The 17,060-nt window shown below is 43.2% G+C and overlaps 1 long non-coding RNA gene across 1 annotated transcript; it reads left to right on the top strand.

Annotated features, from left to right (window-relative positions):
• Positions 1-477: 477 nt before the first annotated feature.
• Positions 478-16,571, top strand: LOC139046930 (uncharacterized). Its single transcript, XR_011506991.1, has 4 exons — positions 478-846; positions 2,246-2,354; positions 10,640-10,699; positions 15,206-16,571. It is a non-coding gene; the product is annotated as an uncharacterized lncRNA (long non-coding RNA).
• The last annotated feature ends 489 nt before the right edge of the window (positions 16,572-17,060 follow it).

Genomic DNA, 17,060 nt, shown 5'->3' with positions numbered 1-17,060 from the left:
CCGAAACCATTCGGCCGGTTCGTGGGACGATAGGAAACGCAGGTCCTTCGAAAGGGGAGAAGGCAACATCCCGCGCACGCGAGAATTGAAGCACACCATCGACAGAGAGTAGGGGCGCTAGCTGGCGGTGTCGTCCACTTACCCCGATCTTTGTGTGGATAGCTTCTGCTCGTCTGCCTTGAGTTTTTGGTGCATTCTTGGTGATGAGGAATTGTTGTAATTGTGGGGCAAGGGGTCTACCCTCGCTGCCATTACCGTAACTGTATCTCTCAAAGCGGACATTCGAACAATTGTGCGGGAGCCGGAGCTATCACCCGTCAGCGTTCCTGGAGGTTGTTTCCATCTCATGTACTACACTGTAAAAAATTTCCGTAATTTTACGGTCAAACATGCCGTAAAAATTACGTAGACCGTTCAGTTTCATGAAAAACGGCGGAATTCTACGTAAAAAAACGGACGTGAGCTCTGTTTTTGAAATACGGAAAACCGTCCGTAATTTCATGTGGAGGGCAACTGAGCATGTTAAGAGCGAAAAATCACCACGCAACGAATATAAAGAAAAGACACGGCCCACATTTACCAGCTGTTACATAATATCACCATAGGTAACGCTGCTTGAACATTATTCATAGGCGAATCGTAAGTACGCCCACACAACGGAAGAGGTTTCAGTGGTGGCGCTGCTTACCACCCTTCATCGCTTCTACACGACGGGTTGCATTTCTCCGCCGCAACAGTACAGAGTGGACAGTGGCTGGAAATGGCGGTGTGTGGTGGTGGTAGACCTGTTGCATTTGGGATTTCACTGAGAGAATAAGAAGGAATCGACGATGGACTGCTACGCAAGTAAGTGATTTAAGTGTCCTTTTTGTTGTTGGTGCACGTCGCGCGTGCGAAATGCACCGCGATGGCCGCTGACGGGCTCAACTGTGTTGTGTGAGCATGCCCTGTCAATGCCCTGTAACGACATTCCCGCTTGGCCGTAAGGATTGATAAAGCCGCGGCATTGCGAGTCTGTGATAAATGGCGTAGCGTTTGTTGTGCTGATTTCATATAAAGTACATTGAGACGCGTAGGCAACATCAGCGACGATGTCGTCTGTAGCAGTTCGTTATCGGCTGTATGTGGCACGTTGGCATTCCAGCTTTGCAATGTGTTGTGATGTGTTCTTGGCATTCCAAAATAAAGTGAAGTTACTGTTCTCCTTAGCAATCTCTCACGGCGCGTTGTAACACTATGTTAGCCGTATTCGGCGACGCATTGCATCACAGCGAAATTCTATTTTTCCTTAAGCTTAGGACACAGTGTGCTTGGCGTGCATAATCGCTGTGTTCATACCCGTAATTGAAAGACTGCTTCTGGAATTGAAAGTCTGCTTGTGTATGAAGACCTCATGGAGCATGTTGCATGCGATGCCCCTACATCACAGTGAATGGACGGTGTAGCGTGCTTGCTGCCGTAACCTCGTGCGGTCTGCAGTGTTAGGTAACACTGGTGTAACACGGTGCCTTGGAACACAAAGACAGGATCGAGCCCGAGCAATCGTGCGCGATCGCACTTGAAAGTGTCCGCGTGATACCCATTAAGGGTCGCTGGAGAAGAAATTGATTATTTTGCTAGCTGGTAATCGGCATCAGATGTTTCGCGAGTTTTTGTTTTTGTTTTGTTTTTACTTCATACAGCTACCAGGCTGACTATCAACGTTCTGACGCAATGCGTCAGCATTTAACGTAATCTGGGAGTGGATTGCCACGTAAATTTTGCCCATCTGCGGCCGTAATTGTAAAGCAAGTGCATGTGATAAGTAATTTTTAACGTAACCTTGACACAGAATAGCGGTGCCCAAAAGTGTGTAATGGACATCCAAAGTTACAAATGTTCCAAACTGGTATAAAAAAATCAAAAGATGTGTCAACACTGATGTTAAAGGCTGGTTCTAATACTGACTGTCTCTAATTGCGTAGACTAATTTTCAGCATACAGGCATCAATACAATAATTATTCTAAAATACATGTTGTGAGTTATGTAGAGCAAAATGTCTGCTGTTTTGCCGAATAGAAGGTGCTTCATGAAGTCTTTTCTTTAAATGAGTTGAACGATACAATTGAAGACACCAAGCGATACCACAGCAATCGGTAATTCGGTGACAAGCTTATGTACAAGAGTATTTGTATATGAAAATGTTTTTGCTTTACTGTGGACGACCGGTCTGAAAATACCTGATATTATTTGCTTCAATTGCAGCTATTGCACCTGTCAAGGATGTCTGTGTGCCGGTTTGTGCACAATTTCTCAGCCAGCGGGCCTGAGAAAGTGTGCCACAGCAGTCTGTGTAGTGGTGCTCTTTGTTCTGGTAAGCTGTGCCATTCTATTGTATATCTGTCTTGCATATGCAGTCTTATTAGACAGTGATTGCAAATGTTGGTGGAATGACGAGGCCTATGCAAGTAGAGTAATTTTTGCAAGTGCATTCAAAGGATAATTGATGATTTGTTTTCCTGTGGCAACAAATTGGTTCAGTATGAGCATGTCAACTTGAAAGGGATATTGTTTCATACCTGACTTGGTTGCACATATAAGTGGTGTTTAAAAAAACACTTATAGTGCCAGAGTTCAAGACTTGAGGCAACAGATAAAACACGCACCAATAAAATAACTGTTTGTCTAGTGTTGGCTTAATGAGTATGCAACAACACTGCACACTGATCGTTAGCACTGTCATGGCTCCATGGTAACTAAGATTAGCCACGAATAAGCTCACTGTAAGCTAGTGTTGAGCTAACTATAACAGGTGAGTATGCGATGATGTAATTAAGTGCAACATTGGAAGGCAACGTAACAATGTAAAATTATAGCCTGAGCTCGCAGCTACGTTGCGTGGTCAGGCGACCAAAAGATATGAATATTTAAAAGGGAACGAACAGTGCTACTGCCAGTACGAAGTGACAGCGTTGTACACAGCAACGTATTCCCTTTGTCCTGTCTGTAGCCCTGTTTGGTTCCCTTCTAAACATGCACCAACAAGCAGCCCAATTCAGAATGCTCCGGCAGGTTGATCTGAATACTTCAATTTGCCAAGCAGGTTAAGTGATGACACGCTAGCATAGTGGGAGCTATTCTGAAAGTTATGTCTGCTATGAAAATGTGTCATGAAGATACTTCACTGCTAAAAATTTGGTGTACAACTGCACAAAGCGGCATCAATAGCTATGTTGCTCCCCCATGTTGTGTCAAGGGTCTGTGCATGTTTTGTAAGATAATCCTTGAGTTGTCGGCCGGTTTGTCCCACATGATTGCGGCTGCAGGACAGTGGCATATTGTAAATAGCACCAACCGTAGTACCTATGAACTCCAGCACATACTTTTTGATGTAAACTTCACGTGTTGCCCTGGTCCGGTTAGCATTTTGAACGTGCCCAGATTGCTTGGCACTGAAAATAAAAAGGTAGTTTCAACTCTCTGAGTAATTTGCTTGAATTGATGGTTGCCTTTGTGTACAAATTGCATAACAGTCATCGGCCTTGGCTTTCTCGAAGTTGTCTGACCTGAGACGTCAGCTACATTCAACTCCATTAAATGCTTCTTGGCAATGCATGCTAAAAGGCTGTGCGAACGCACTGTTGAAAGCAAACGTATTTGGTTATGGAGGCTCCCCTCCACGTCGGGGTGGTACGAAGTGTTAAATGTGCTCTCCGGTGTTCCTGCAGCAACAACATGCTTCAGTGTTCAGGTGCACCAATAGAAAAGGTAGAAACACCTTTGAGTGCAGGGAATAGCTCCAGCTCTATGCTCACCACAGAAAATCTTCAGGCCCAGATAGTGGAGCTTGCCTTTCAGTAGTAGTTTTGCTTACTTGAACATGCGCGGTACTTTGTAGGAAACATTAAAAAGTTGCTCAACCACTTTAATTGCGACTTTTCACTGCCGAGAACACTGTCAGCTAGTCGTAAAACACTAGCTGCTGTAAGAACCAGCGTAGTAAAAGTATTCTGCTTCATTGGAAACTTTCTACCCTATATGACGTGAAGTAAGCCTACTAAATGGGTTGAGTGATTTGTTTTCTGTCTTCTCTACAGTGCTAGATGAGCTCATGGAAGGAAGAAAACTACATTTCAATGGATGAAGTGCCAACAGAGACAGCACAGTCAGAAAGAACAAAGACAGGACAAGGTGCTACTTGCAACTGTTTATTGAGGTCAAAAGCACTGAATATATAGCCATTGGGAGAGGGGGAAGAAAAAAAAAAGAAGCACTGATTACGTGAATGCACATGTGCAAAAATATGGAAGAGGCATATGAAGGGAATCATAAGATTAACCAAAATCTAAAACTTATCTAAAAACATGCGTTCATTTCTGTAAATAGTCGGAGACAGGGTGTCGACACAGGCGTCCCCTCTTTTCTTAGTCTGGTTGGCCTCCAAAAGTTCACATGCCACAGTGTCTTTGCTTTTAAACATGATTGTTGTATCAGGAAGCCTTGCTTCACGTGCTTGCTTATTCTCATTCCCAGATGCCTTGCAATGAAGCAGCAAGTTTGAGCCATAACCATTTTTGAGTGAAAGCTTGTGCTCCTGCAGGCGTTCATTAATACATCGGCCAGTTTGTCCGGTTTACTCCTTCCCACACTTCAGCGGTATGCAGTATACGACCCCTTCTCCGTACTTCACAAAAGGTTTTGTGTGTTTATTAGAACACTCTACTTTCTTAGTCATCATATCCAATCAGACGGCACAAAGTAGCAAGTTTTTGGGGCTCGGAAGAAACCACAGGAATTTTGTATTTCACGATGACATGTGTAATATTATGCGCTGCTTTGTGAGAATACAATATCACCACTGGTTTAGCTTTCTTTTCCAATGTTTGACCTTCTTCACTGCTTCAGTTTCTTTCTTTATGCACCTTCTTCAACAACGCCTCCAAAACTTTACTCAATACCAAACAAGGAAAGCCAGCTTTCTTCAACTTCAAAATCTGTTCGTCAAAGGTTTTGTGTGCCTTATGACAGCACAATTCTTTAAGGGTAAATTCAAGGCACATAGTGGCAATCGCACGTTTAACAGTCTTGGAGTGCATAGACTTATACTGCAACAATTAATTGCAGGGTCGGTATACCGACCTCGTGCCCACAAAGAATTTCTGCCGTATCCAGTGGCGATACCGTATTCTCACGAAGTGGCGCGTAATCTTAAACACGTCGCCGCAATATATAAAATTCCTGTGGTTTTTGCTGCGCCCCGAAAGCTTGCTACTTTGTGCCGCCTGATTGGATCTCATGACTCTAAAAGTAGAGTGTTCTATTAAACATACAAATCCTTTTGTGAACTGTGAAGAAGCGGTCGTATACCGTGGAAGTGTGGGAAAGAGTATATCGGGCAAACTGGCTGATGTATTAGTGAACACCTGTGGGAGCACAAGCTTTCGCTGAAAAATAGTTATGGCTCAAACTTGCCACTTCATTGCAAGGCCTGCAAGGATGAGAATAAGCAAGTATGTGAAGCAAGGCTTCATGATACAACGATCGTGCTTAAAAGCAAATACACTGTGGCACATGAACTGTTGGAGGCCAACCAGGTTAAGAATAGAGGGGATACCTGTGTCAGCATGCCTGTGTCTGAATATTTACACAAGTGAATGCATGTTTTCAGATAAGTTTTAGATTTTGGCTAATCTTATGATTCCCTTCATCTTCTGTGTTCTCGCACGTGTGCCTTCACACAAGCAATGCTTCTGTTTTTTTCTTCCCCTTCTCCCCATGGCTACATATTCAGCAGCTTTTGACCTCAATAAACAGTTACAAGTAGCGCCTTGTCCTGTCTTTGTTCTTTCTTACTGTGTTGTCTCTGTTGGCGCTTCATCTTCTGAAAGCTCTGCACCAAGTAGCCCCACAACGTGTTCTACTGGAAAACTACCACTAGACAGTGATCTTCCATTTCTTGACCTCATTGTTTTCTTTGGTGAGTGTCATGTGCGCTGCATCTATGCTCCATCTTTTAAGGAGGGAATTCTGCCTTTCGCATCAGCGCACTGTTCGGCTGTGAAGCACTGTCACAGAAGCACGAAATAGCATCCTCAACAAGTCGAGGAGAACTTCTATACCCAGGTCTAACATTGGCCTACAGTGGTGTGACCACTGTTAGATCACATTCAGAAGGTCAGCCATAGTCTCAAAAAGACTGTTGGGAGAGCTAGAACATTTATTTGTCACGTCAAGCAATCTGGGTTCAAAAAGGTGAATCAGACCAGGCCTTGACGCAAAGTGTAGCAAGAGGCACATGCAGCAGTTCAAGTGTGTGGTTGTTTACAACATCCCGCTGTCCTGCAGCTGCAACTAGGCAGGACAAATAGGCCTAATATTTATTTGTGTGCGTGTGCGTACGTGCGTGTGTGCGCGCACGCTTTTGTGTGTGTGTGTGTGTGTGTGTGTGTGTGTGTGTGTGTGTGCAATTAACCAAAAGTCTTAGCCTGCGCTCGTGTTGTTGGCCTTCTCCCGTCTTTTCGTGTTGTCCCCAAGTAATCAGTTGGTGTCACATTCTTATAGAATTTGCAGTTATGAGATTCATGCTTTGGAACATGATCAGAAGCTACCAAATGGATGACATAATCCATCTACATGTGTTGGTGTAGATAAATGTGTCTGTGCAGTAGGAGTAGGGCATCATATGTGCTTGTTTAGCACTTATGCACTTTTGTTTCCAGAGCTTGTGACACAGTGATTCAAACTATGTCTGTAAAAACAGTGCTGCAAGTTGCAAGGAAATGTTACAACACTTGTAGGTGAAGCTCGGTGTTGTGAGAGGTTATAGAAACTTGCTTTCAACTTGCGTTTTGCAAGTTTCTAGAGCATTTTTTAAAGATGCTTATTTAACTCCCGCGTGCATCGTGTTCATGACTCGCTATGAAACTGTCAACAAGTATGTCCTTTATGCCATCCGTTTCTGAAGATTACATGAATATAATTAACCCTTTGAGGGTCGATCTTTTTCACCATATTCGACCGCCCAGGTTCGTTTTTTTTTTATTGCAGATTCCAATTAGAGACTTATTTCGAAAAAAATTGACCGTAATTTTTCTAGGGTGTCCGTAAAGCGAGAAAAAAATTATTTTGTGTTGGTACTTATGTACTCTGTATTCATGAATAACAATAATAAAAAAGGAAATAAACCTATAAGAGTAAAAAATTTGATACATTGTTATAGTTCAAAGCTTTGAAAATGTGCACACGAGAATACCTTGCAAGACTCAAATGTTCCTGCTCTTTGTACTGTTATGTACAAATATGTACTGTTATGAGCAATATGAAAAGGAACACAGGAACGCGTAGAAAACACCCTCAGACCCAGCTGTATGGGTGATACGCAGCGCCCACCATCGGAAACAAAGTGGAAAGGGGAACGCTGTTCTAACAGCTGTTCGCACTCCCGCCATGTGTCTGCAAAGTGCGGAATTTCGCATCGCCAGAACACTGTTCGATATTGCGTCACTGGTAACCTTTTGCGTCGAATCGTTACAAAAGATAGCACTGTTCCAGACTTCGATATTGATTTATGGTAAGTCTTCTAAACCGGGAAAATATGGTCTTTAAGGGTGCGTTCCAAGTTAGTTTATTGGCACTTGCCGAATATTAAAAAGATATTGAAGCAAACGAAATAAGGCAATAGCGTTATCGCAGCTTATCCTCGTCCTTTGTTTTGTTCATTGGTGGCCTAATAATGCGTCATGCCACCATCGACTTGAACGATGGCCTCCATTCTTTGAGGCAAAGACGCGTAGAGAGCCTCGATGAATGCGGTATCATGCTGAAGGCGCTTCCACTCATGTTCTATTGCTTCCCATAGTTGGTCGGAGTTCGCCAATTGTAGTGAGCTCTTCGAAAGGTTCACTTTCATACGGCCCCAAACGTGCTCTATAATGTTCATGTCGGCACCCTTCGCACACCACTGAAGTTGCATTACCCCTCGCTCTTCCAAAAGGCGCGCCACGTCCTTCGATGTGTGAATGGGAGACAAGTCCTGCTGGAAAAAATAACACCCATCTGGGTGCGGCCTGTTCAACACATAAGGGATCATCTGGTGCTCGAGCAGAGTGCAATACGCAGCACTGGTGAACCTCCCATCAATTCTCGCCAGTGGGCCTAGGCCTGCGTGGGAAATCGCCCCCCAGATGTTCACAGACACGCATCCACTGGCGGCCACCTCCTGGATATTCTGCGGACTAAAGCGCGTGTTTGCGGTCCACCACACTCTCTTTCGTTGGTCCCAGCGGCTCGAGAACGTGGACTCATCAGAGAAAACTACATACTTCTACCCACTCTCGCTCCACCTGCGGTGTTCAGTAGCGAACCTCAGGCGAGCCGCTTTGTTGGTTGCGGTGAGCAGAGGTTCCTGTGCGGCGATGTGACTTCGCAGTCCTGCTTCTCTAAGCCTTCATCGTACCATGCTGTCGCTCAAGTTGTTCAAGCCAAGAGCGCCTCGAGCGTCCTTTGCACTTTGAAATGGTTTGTCGCTGACGGCAGCCACGATGCAAAGGTCTTGGTCGTTCGTTGTCGATCGAAATCGTGTGCGGTGCGGCGCATCGTTTATGCGTCCTTCGTCTCGGTAAGCCTGGATAATCCGGTTGACCGTTTTCAATGGGCGGCTTGTCACGAGAGCAATATTGCGCTGTGTATAACCTCTTTTAGACATTTCTATTATGTTTTCCCGTTCTTTAAAAGGCACTCGAGGCATCTTGAGGTTACAAATTCAGAGTTGACTGCTCTGCGTGGGCCACTGCAGTGTGCGATGTGAATTGTTCTGAACGAACTTCGTGCAACAAAGTCGGGCGAGAGGCAGTTTGTCAATGTTCTTTTTAAAAAATTTTTCTGTATTCTATTCCTCTGTCGTCATTGGTTCGAGCGTCGCCGCTGTTCGAGGTGCCACTTACAACTGAGTGCGTCTATTCAAATAAAGAATCGGTTTGAAATACAGGGCAAACTTTTTCTCAGAGTACTATCAAGCGGTTGCACGAAGAAAAAAAGAGAATGAAAGAAAAGAAAGTGAATCGGTATAAGTCACTGGCGACGATCTCACCGTCTTATCGGCTGTTGGACGATCCATGACGTAAGCTGCTCCTTTGTAGAAATACCAGCGTGGTGAGAGTGCCAACAGTTAGTGGAAGAGCGCTCTCCTTTCCCCCTTCGTTTTTCACAGTGCCATCCGCGCATCGCTCCGAGTCTGTTTGCCACACGTTCCTGTGTTCCCTTTCATATTGCTTATGATAGTACATCCATAGCATAATCGAACTGTGTAGGTGCACGCACTCAAGAAAACTGTGCGGTTGTGTGCCCATCAAAAAAGCAAAACGTGTACAAACTTCCGCTAATCTTCATCTTATCGCCAGCCAGATGCAATTAGTTTTCGCGAATCTCAAAAAAAAAGAAAAGGAGCAACAGAAGCTCATGCACAGCAGCATCCTTCCTATGCGCACCCCTGCGAGCACTAAATGAGCGAGAAACAAGCAGTAGCCTTTTGAGCGATTAGTAACGAGATAGCCATCAGTTTTGCAAGCGCAAGAAGCCAAAACCGCCCGCGAAAACAAAACCCAAACCGCCATCCGTACGCACGCCAATGCTCAAGCGGTAGTACATAGACGCGCAGGAGCAAACTAGCGCTAAAACAAACCATGCAACGAAAACTGAGAGAGTGAGGCGTGCAAGAGAAATTCCCTGTATTTCCACATAGTGGCAGCACATGACAGAAAAGAAAAGGTTAGGAAATTGTCGTGCTTTTTAAACCTACAGACAGCGCCGTAAATATACGGCATCTACCATTTTTGTACTGCGCGGTGCGGTATATTTACGTCATTGACCCTAGAAGGCTTAAGGAGTCATGCTCCTTGAAACAATTTCCCGTAACAACATTGCAAAATACCAGCTGAGGGTCTCGCATCTCTTACATATGCTGTTTTGCACATCATACTTTAATAAAACTGCATTTAGTAGCTGCACAGCACAGGCCCCATTTTGTTTTATCACACTTCTTTGTCTTTTCTCCCCCTGCCCCAGGTCTTATTTCAACAACTGCTATCTGCAGGCCGTCATAAAATTGCTTCAACATTGTTGACAGATTCCAATATTTTTTTCGAACCATTCTTTCATGTGAACCAAAGAAAATTAACTTGATTAGCCTGACATGAAGATGAATTCGAAATAATTTATTTATTGTACTTGCTTGGTAGCACTGAACTATTTCTTTAATCAATATAATGCTAACAATTCACCTTTGTATTGCTGGGTGCCGGTAGAGATATGGTTAGTTATTCACCAGAAAGGATCCCGAATTTTCCACCTTCTTAGTGTAGGTTAGACACTCACTTGTTGCACTTCACAAAGAGCAACTTGTGGTTGCTAGGAAATAAAAGTTTACTGAGAATTTTCATGCATCCAATTTGATTCTGTGTACTAGCATGTTTGTATTAGCATGTATTTCATAGAGCTGAGGCTTCATAAATGTACATTCTGTCATTCAATGTCTGTGACATGGTTAAGCAGGTTGACCATATCTAATTAGAACTTCCTATGTTCTGGGGCACTTGTTTGCAACTTAAATTATGTGGTTTGGTGCTGTCAGTGTAAGCCTAATGTCGTCTTTTGTTCTCCCAGGAAGGACGCAAGCATTGCTGAGGAGCCAGTTGACCTGCCGCCACACTAATATTGTATTTGGTAAGGTCTATTACAGATCTTATTTTGTGTAGTACGTGCTATAATTGTGTACAATGTGTTCAAAACTTCAGTAAGTGGGCTGTTCGACAACAGGTGTTTACAAATTAATAATTATAAAAGATGTTCAAGGTCATTAGTGATACAATTGCTGCTCACTGCTGAATTTTTTTCCAAATTAGATGATGAGCCATCCAGCAAGTGCGGCTCTCCTGGCTAATTATACAAACTTTCAAATATGGTTAATTTTTTATCGCAAGTGTACAGCAGTCGGGGACAACTGTTCACAGCGACAATTTCATAATATTTACTTACATGCAAAAGTGAGTCAAATGTCAGGTGTACTTATGAAGTTTTGTGAAACAAGTTCATCATCATATTGCTTACTTCATTGAAAAGTTTGTCGCGGAATTCTCACTTCTATGAACAGATCAACAGTTGTCGAACGATGGTCGTCTCTATAGCCAATGTTTGGGCAAGAGGCTTGTCTTCAGAGCACTAACAAGAGACTTCTTTGCCATGCAGCTTGAGCTGATCAGTATGAAGAGATTACATAGGATAGGAACACAAAGCATTAGTGGGCCTCTTCGATTATCAGTCCTTGACAGTCCTGGACTGCTTAGCAGTGCTGTCCCGCATTCGATTTTCTCAATCAGCTTCGGACGCCCCATCCACCAGTCCGAGAGCACCCAGTATCGCATTCGTTTTACCAGAAGTCAGACTCTGCGGACTCTCAGAGCTGTCAGCAGATATTTGTTCTGACATATGCAAGTAGCTAGCAGACGGCGGCTGTCTTAAAAAGATGCACGCGGGCTTGACGCCATGTTTTAAAAGAGGCTGTGTGTTTATGTGTACTTTGTGCGTTCCAGACAGCAAATATCATGCACTCAGCTATCGCTTCCGTTAAATCGATGCTTCGTGTGCCATAATGCGAGGTTTTCATGAGGGGTCTAATTGCTGCAACCTTAGTCCTTGTGTTTTTTAAGACAAAGCACAGTGATCACGCGCAAATGCTTGCTTTTCTTGATGTGTTTCGTGAAATCTGTCATGCTCATTGCTATATGCATAGTAAACAGGTAGATTTTGCTTTTCAGATGAGTGAAACTGGTGAACGAGGAAACGTATCATATTGCATGTAGATATTTAATGCTGGTAGCTGGCATGGCATACAGGGTGTTTCACGTAACTTGAGCCAAACATTAAAAATATGCAAATGCCACATAACTGGACAGAACCAAAGTAATGTTGTTTGCCCTCGCTTCGAGATACTCATTTTTTTTCATTTTGCCAGATTAAATAATTAGTATTCGGTAATTAATCAAATTCTCAAATATTATGATTAATACATGCTACATAAAAGTGTTTTTCCTAGCGTGAAAGAAGCCTGCAAATACACACTAAATTGTTGCGTGACTGTCCATTCGCAGCACCTTGCGTGTATTCGCGAGCTTCTTTCTCGAAAAAACACTTCTACGCAGCATGTCTCGAACAACACAAAGCTGTATGGGGAGCTTTTCATGTTGCTCTACAATTTTCTCATGGACACTTCTAATCTAGTTATAATATTTGAAAAGTTGATTAATTAACGAAGTTGAAATATTTATTTTGGTGGAATGAAAAAATATCCGAGTATCTCCAAGTGACGGCAAACAACATTACCTTCGTTCTGTCGAGCTACGTCACACTTGCATATTTTTATTGTTTGGCTCAAGTTACGTGGGACAACCTGTATAATCAGAGCTTCACCGATTGCTGTTGTCATGTGTGCTGATCCCTTCTGTTACCCAAATTCGAAATTTTGCTTTTGGTTGTGCAGGATTAGTAGACAGTGTAGACGCGCTTTGTCCTAGACACACGTCAGGCCTTTAGTAGACGGTTTCATGAGCTTTGAGGATATCGGCCTGTGCTTTGTGGGTGAACAGTGATCTGGCACAACCGTGTTTTTGCTTATTTTTGTGTGGCAGTGACGCTTAAATTTTACAGGAAATAAATGAGCTGGCTTAAATACAGCGGTTAAAAGGCCCGAAGAGCGAGAGCACGATGTAAACTGAGCTTTGTTAACATGTTCAATGTGCTCAGGCTGCGATTCCATTATGCAAGCTTTATGGTTGTGCCGGCGACATGGCCTCTGAGACTGCATTATTTTGATGACCACGCTACTGAATTTGCTGGGTAGGGCGCAATCTACAAGTAGCTAAAAGCATGAGGTAACGGGATTGAATCCCGTCCACGGTGGCTGCATATCAATGGGGGCAAATTATGAAAACACCCATGTACTTAGATCTAGGTGCACGTTAACGAACCCCAGGTGGTCGAAATTTCCAGAGTCCTCCACTACGGCTTGCCTCGTAATCAGAAAGTGGATTTGGCACGTAAAACCCCATAATTTAAGTAGCTAATAGCGGACAACAGCAGCCAGGAGAGCGACCTCCAATCGCGGTGCTTTCAAACAAAACCTCGGACAGTCCCAGGCAGCGGGATCACATGACTGTGATGCGCCCTTCTGTCAATGCTAGCCAGACCAGAAGCCGCAGGTGGTTTGCGGACAGTCTGGGACTGCGTAATCGAAGGGGCGCAGACATACATACGCTCTCACATACATTATGTCCACTGCGGGATGAAGGCATTTCCTAGTAATCTGTAAATATATATGGCTTGCGCCAACTGACTCCATCCTATGCTTGCATATTTACAAATTTCTTCATGGTGCCTAGTTCTCTACCGTCCTCAACAGCGGCTTTTTTTAATTTATCATGCATATCATTTTTTGTCGTTCCGTTGCTTGTTGAGCAAACCTTCATTCTCAAGCTCCATTTTTATCATGCCAGGTTTCAGTCTCTTAGGTTAGTTTTATCACAATGCAATGATGGTACTTTTAAGACTAATGGTAAGCTATAGACGGTGACTCAGTAATGTGTGACTTAAGTCTTCTAAACAATTTATAGTCTTTAAATTTTCTTCTACTGATCCAGGACTCCTGTGACTAACTGCCTTAAGTAACATACTTCATTGCCTTCTTGCCCTAGAAAATATAACTGGTGCCTTCTTGCAGGCCTTTAAAGTGGCAACATGTGTACTGCAGACAGTAGGGCATGTTCAGATAAATTCAACTGGACATGCCTGGCGATCACTTTTAATTTTGATTTAAAAGTTTATTTTGCTGCCCGAGCCTGGCGACAATGAAATTAACCTTAGTTTTCCAAGAAAAAAAAGGTGTCTCTGCAAAAAACAATATAGAATGAACTGTTTAGTTAGGAGCATTTTTCCTGGATTTTACCGAATCTGCACTTTGGATAGATCCGAAGGAAATAGTGTTGTCGCTGCGGGTTTAAAAATATTTTGTACCAGACTGCAGGCCAATAGCAATAATTTCAACTAATTACCACAGAGTATCCCCACTACGGTATAAAGAAGAAAAATTTCGGAACGAAACATTGCACAAATTGACCAAAGTTTTTTTTCTTTGCATTTACTAACAGCACGGAATTTGGCCATCCTGTTCCCATGAGTCGCAGAAATTTGAGCAAATAGCTCTGTCCTCATTGGCTCTCAAAATCTATGGGAAGTGCTCATGTTTAGGCATGTTAATGAATTACTCTACTTTAAAATTTTTTAGGAGAGCCTTGATTCATTTCAGAAATTTCCCGAATTAAGCGCATTTGCATGAAGCAATGCAATCTAGAAAAATATGTTGCATTATTTGTTTCGTTATGGGATCGCAAGTCAAGAAACGGACAGAATAAACAGTGCTGCCTGCCAGAGCCATGTATGGGGTCCAGGCATAATTGCAGGCTTCTTTACAAAAAGGGCAAATTTTTTGGTGAACACAGTGCAATATTGTAACTTTTTATGAAGATGGGAAGGGTATGTTGATGCATTCGGGACCGTAACTTTCAATTTTCACTGCTTGAGTAAAAAGAATATTACGCATTGATACTTCTTCCGTGACACAACAGACCATATCCAAAAGGGGCTGACAGCTGTTGTGACACAGTTGTGGTGCAAGCATGGTTTTTTTGTATTGTCGCTATTCTACCAGCCTGTCAGCTGGACAATATCTTTGGCTTGCTTGTTCTGCGTCGGAAGTAAACAACATGCATGGTTTGCGCTTGTTTCAAGAGTGCTTAATTGTTTTGGGAAACAGTGAAATCTGCAAGGTTGTTTAATGGAGCAGTGAAAGTTGAAAACTATGGTCTGCAGTATGTGGCCATGGCAGCTCTACCTAAATATGGGAGATGTAATCTCCGAATGTCATAATGTGCACGTGACATCTTTGACTGTTCCAAGCAAACCATCAATTGACTTGGGTCCTTTCTATCTGAGGCTTTTTATGCTATAAGGCTACGAATGAATATATACCAACATGGCTGAGTCTGAACCATTTCTTTTGACAAGAGCACTTGTAGTGACAGTTGTGAATACGAAATCATTGTTTATCTGAGTAACAGTAGTGATGATGATGGTAAATAATTGAACAGCCTTAATTGATTGGTGTTTCTTACTTTTCAGTCAAAGCCGAAGGACTCTGCAAGCAGCCAGTCATTCCAAGTCTCGACCAATCCTTCCTCTAGTCAGCCAATTTCTAGTGTCTATGCGGAAAGGACTTGCGCAAAACTGGACACGGGACACTAAAAAGGCGACAAGGACAGGCGTAAACTTCCAACCGGTGTTCATTACAAAAAGGTATGTATATGCACTCTTGCACACTTGATCATAATCTGTTACAATCGTGCAAGTCAACATGGTCATCACAAATAAACAAGCGCACCAAGGCCTAAGGCGGCTTCCCGCATACAAACCCCAGATATTCAGATTCTTTAACAGTCAGTGCTATAGGGATGGCTTGTTAACGCTGTTGCATTCTGCAATAGCCGCTGCCTCAATGATGAGTCTAGCGTTTTCTTTCACACTGCTTGCTATTATTTCTGTTTTTTCAAACAGTCGATGACATTTGCATTGGCAGCAATGGACTCCAAGGAAACCTCCTTTCCCGTTTTGTACTTTCCGATTATGTTCCTGTAGTCTAAAGTTTAGGGAACTTCCCATTTGTCCCACGTAACGCTGCCTGCAGGAAGGAGGTATGCTATACACTATTCCTCTTGAGCATTTGATGAAACCCTTTCTGTGCACAATGTTGCATGATTTTGATTGTCTGCTGACAGGGCTGGTTTTGGCGCATTACTTGGATAGCTTGCGGGGCGCGGAAGAAATGACCAAGACTGCAGTCCTTTGGCCTATTTTCTTTAGTTACACCTATGTGATACTGTTCACAGGAATCTAGCAGTCATCCCATACATTACGCTATCTTGCATAAACTAAAGAAAATAGGCCAAAGGGCGGGAGTTTCGGTTGTTTTTCCCGCACCCATCAAGTTATCTCAGTTATGTGCCAAAACCAGCCCTGTCAGCAGACAATCAATTTCATGCAACATTGCTCACAGAAAAGGTTTTGTCGAAATGCTCAGGGGGAGTAGTGAATAGCACACCTCTTTTCTGTGGGCAGCGTTACGTGGGACAAACGGGAAGGTGCCTAAATATGAGACTACAGGAACATAATACAAAAGTACAAAAGGGAGAGAGGGTTTCCTTGGAATCCACAACTCCCAATGCAAATGTCATGCACTCTGAAAAACCAAATAATAGCAAGCAACGCATAAGAAAGCACTAGGCCCATCATTGAGGGGGCAGATATCGCATAAGGCAACTGCGTTAGCAAACTATCCCTAGCGTTGACATTAAAGAATTTGCATACCTGGGGTCTGTATGTGGAAGGCCGCCTTAGGCCTTGGGGCGGCCTTAGTGCGCTCTTGTAACTGATTATGATCAAGTGCACAAGAGTATATATACATGCCTTTTCGTAATAAACACCAATTGGAAGTTCGCACCTGTTCTTGTCAGGTTTTTAGTGTCCTGCGTTCACTCTTGTGATGGTCACTTCAGCATGGAATACCAACTAGCCCGGTCTCATACACTGCTTTTTTCAGTAAAGCAGAATAAACACAGGTTTTTTCAGATTCAAGTGGCTTGTTGTTTCTCGAACACAAATCTGTATGTATGCTGTGTACATGTTGGGTGTAGAACCCAAGTGCAACATGACAACACTGACACGAAGAATAAGCGGTGTAGAAAACAATTACACTAGGAGGAAACATGCAAACACAGCACGTTCTGTCTGGTGTATTTCCTGTGTGCTATGATTTCTGCCCCATTTCCAGCTATATCTTAAATGATGTTGCAAGTTATCCACGTTCTAATGTACGACTTGGGTGGTTCATTGCCCAAAATAACTTATTCCAATGAACGAAACAATTTGGCTCAAGAACACGAGCATTCAAGTCCCCGTTTCTTCATTACCAAAGTACGGT

Source organism: Dermacentor albipictus, chromosome 6, assembly GCF_038994185.2.
Source record: "Dermacentor albipictus isolate Rhodes 1998 colony chromosome 6, USDA_Dalb.pri_finalv2, whole genome shotgun sequence".
In the NCBI taxonomy this organism is placed as follows: domain Eukaryota; kingdom Metazoa; phylum Arthropoda; class Arachnida; order Ixodida; family Ixodidae; genus Dermacentor; species Dermacentor albipictus.
This window is presented reverse-complemented; position numbering and strand designations above follow the sequence as displayed.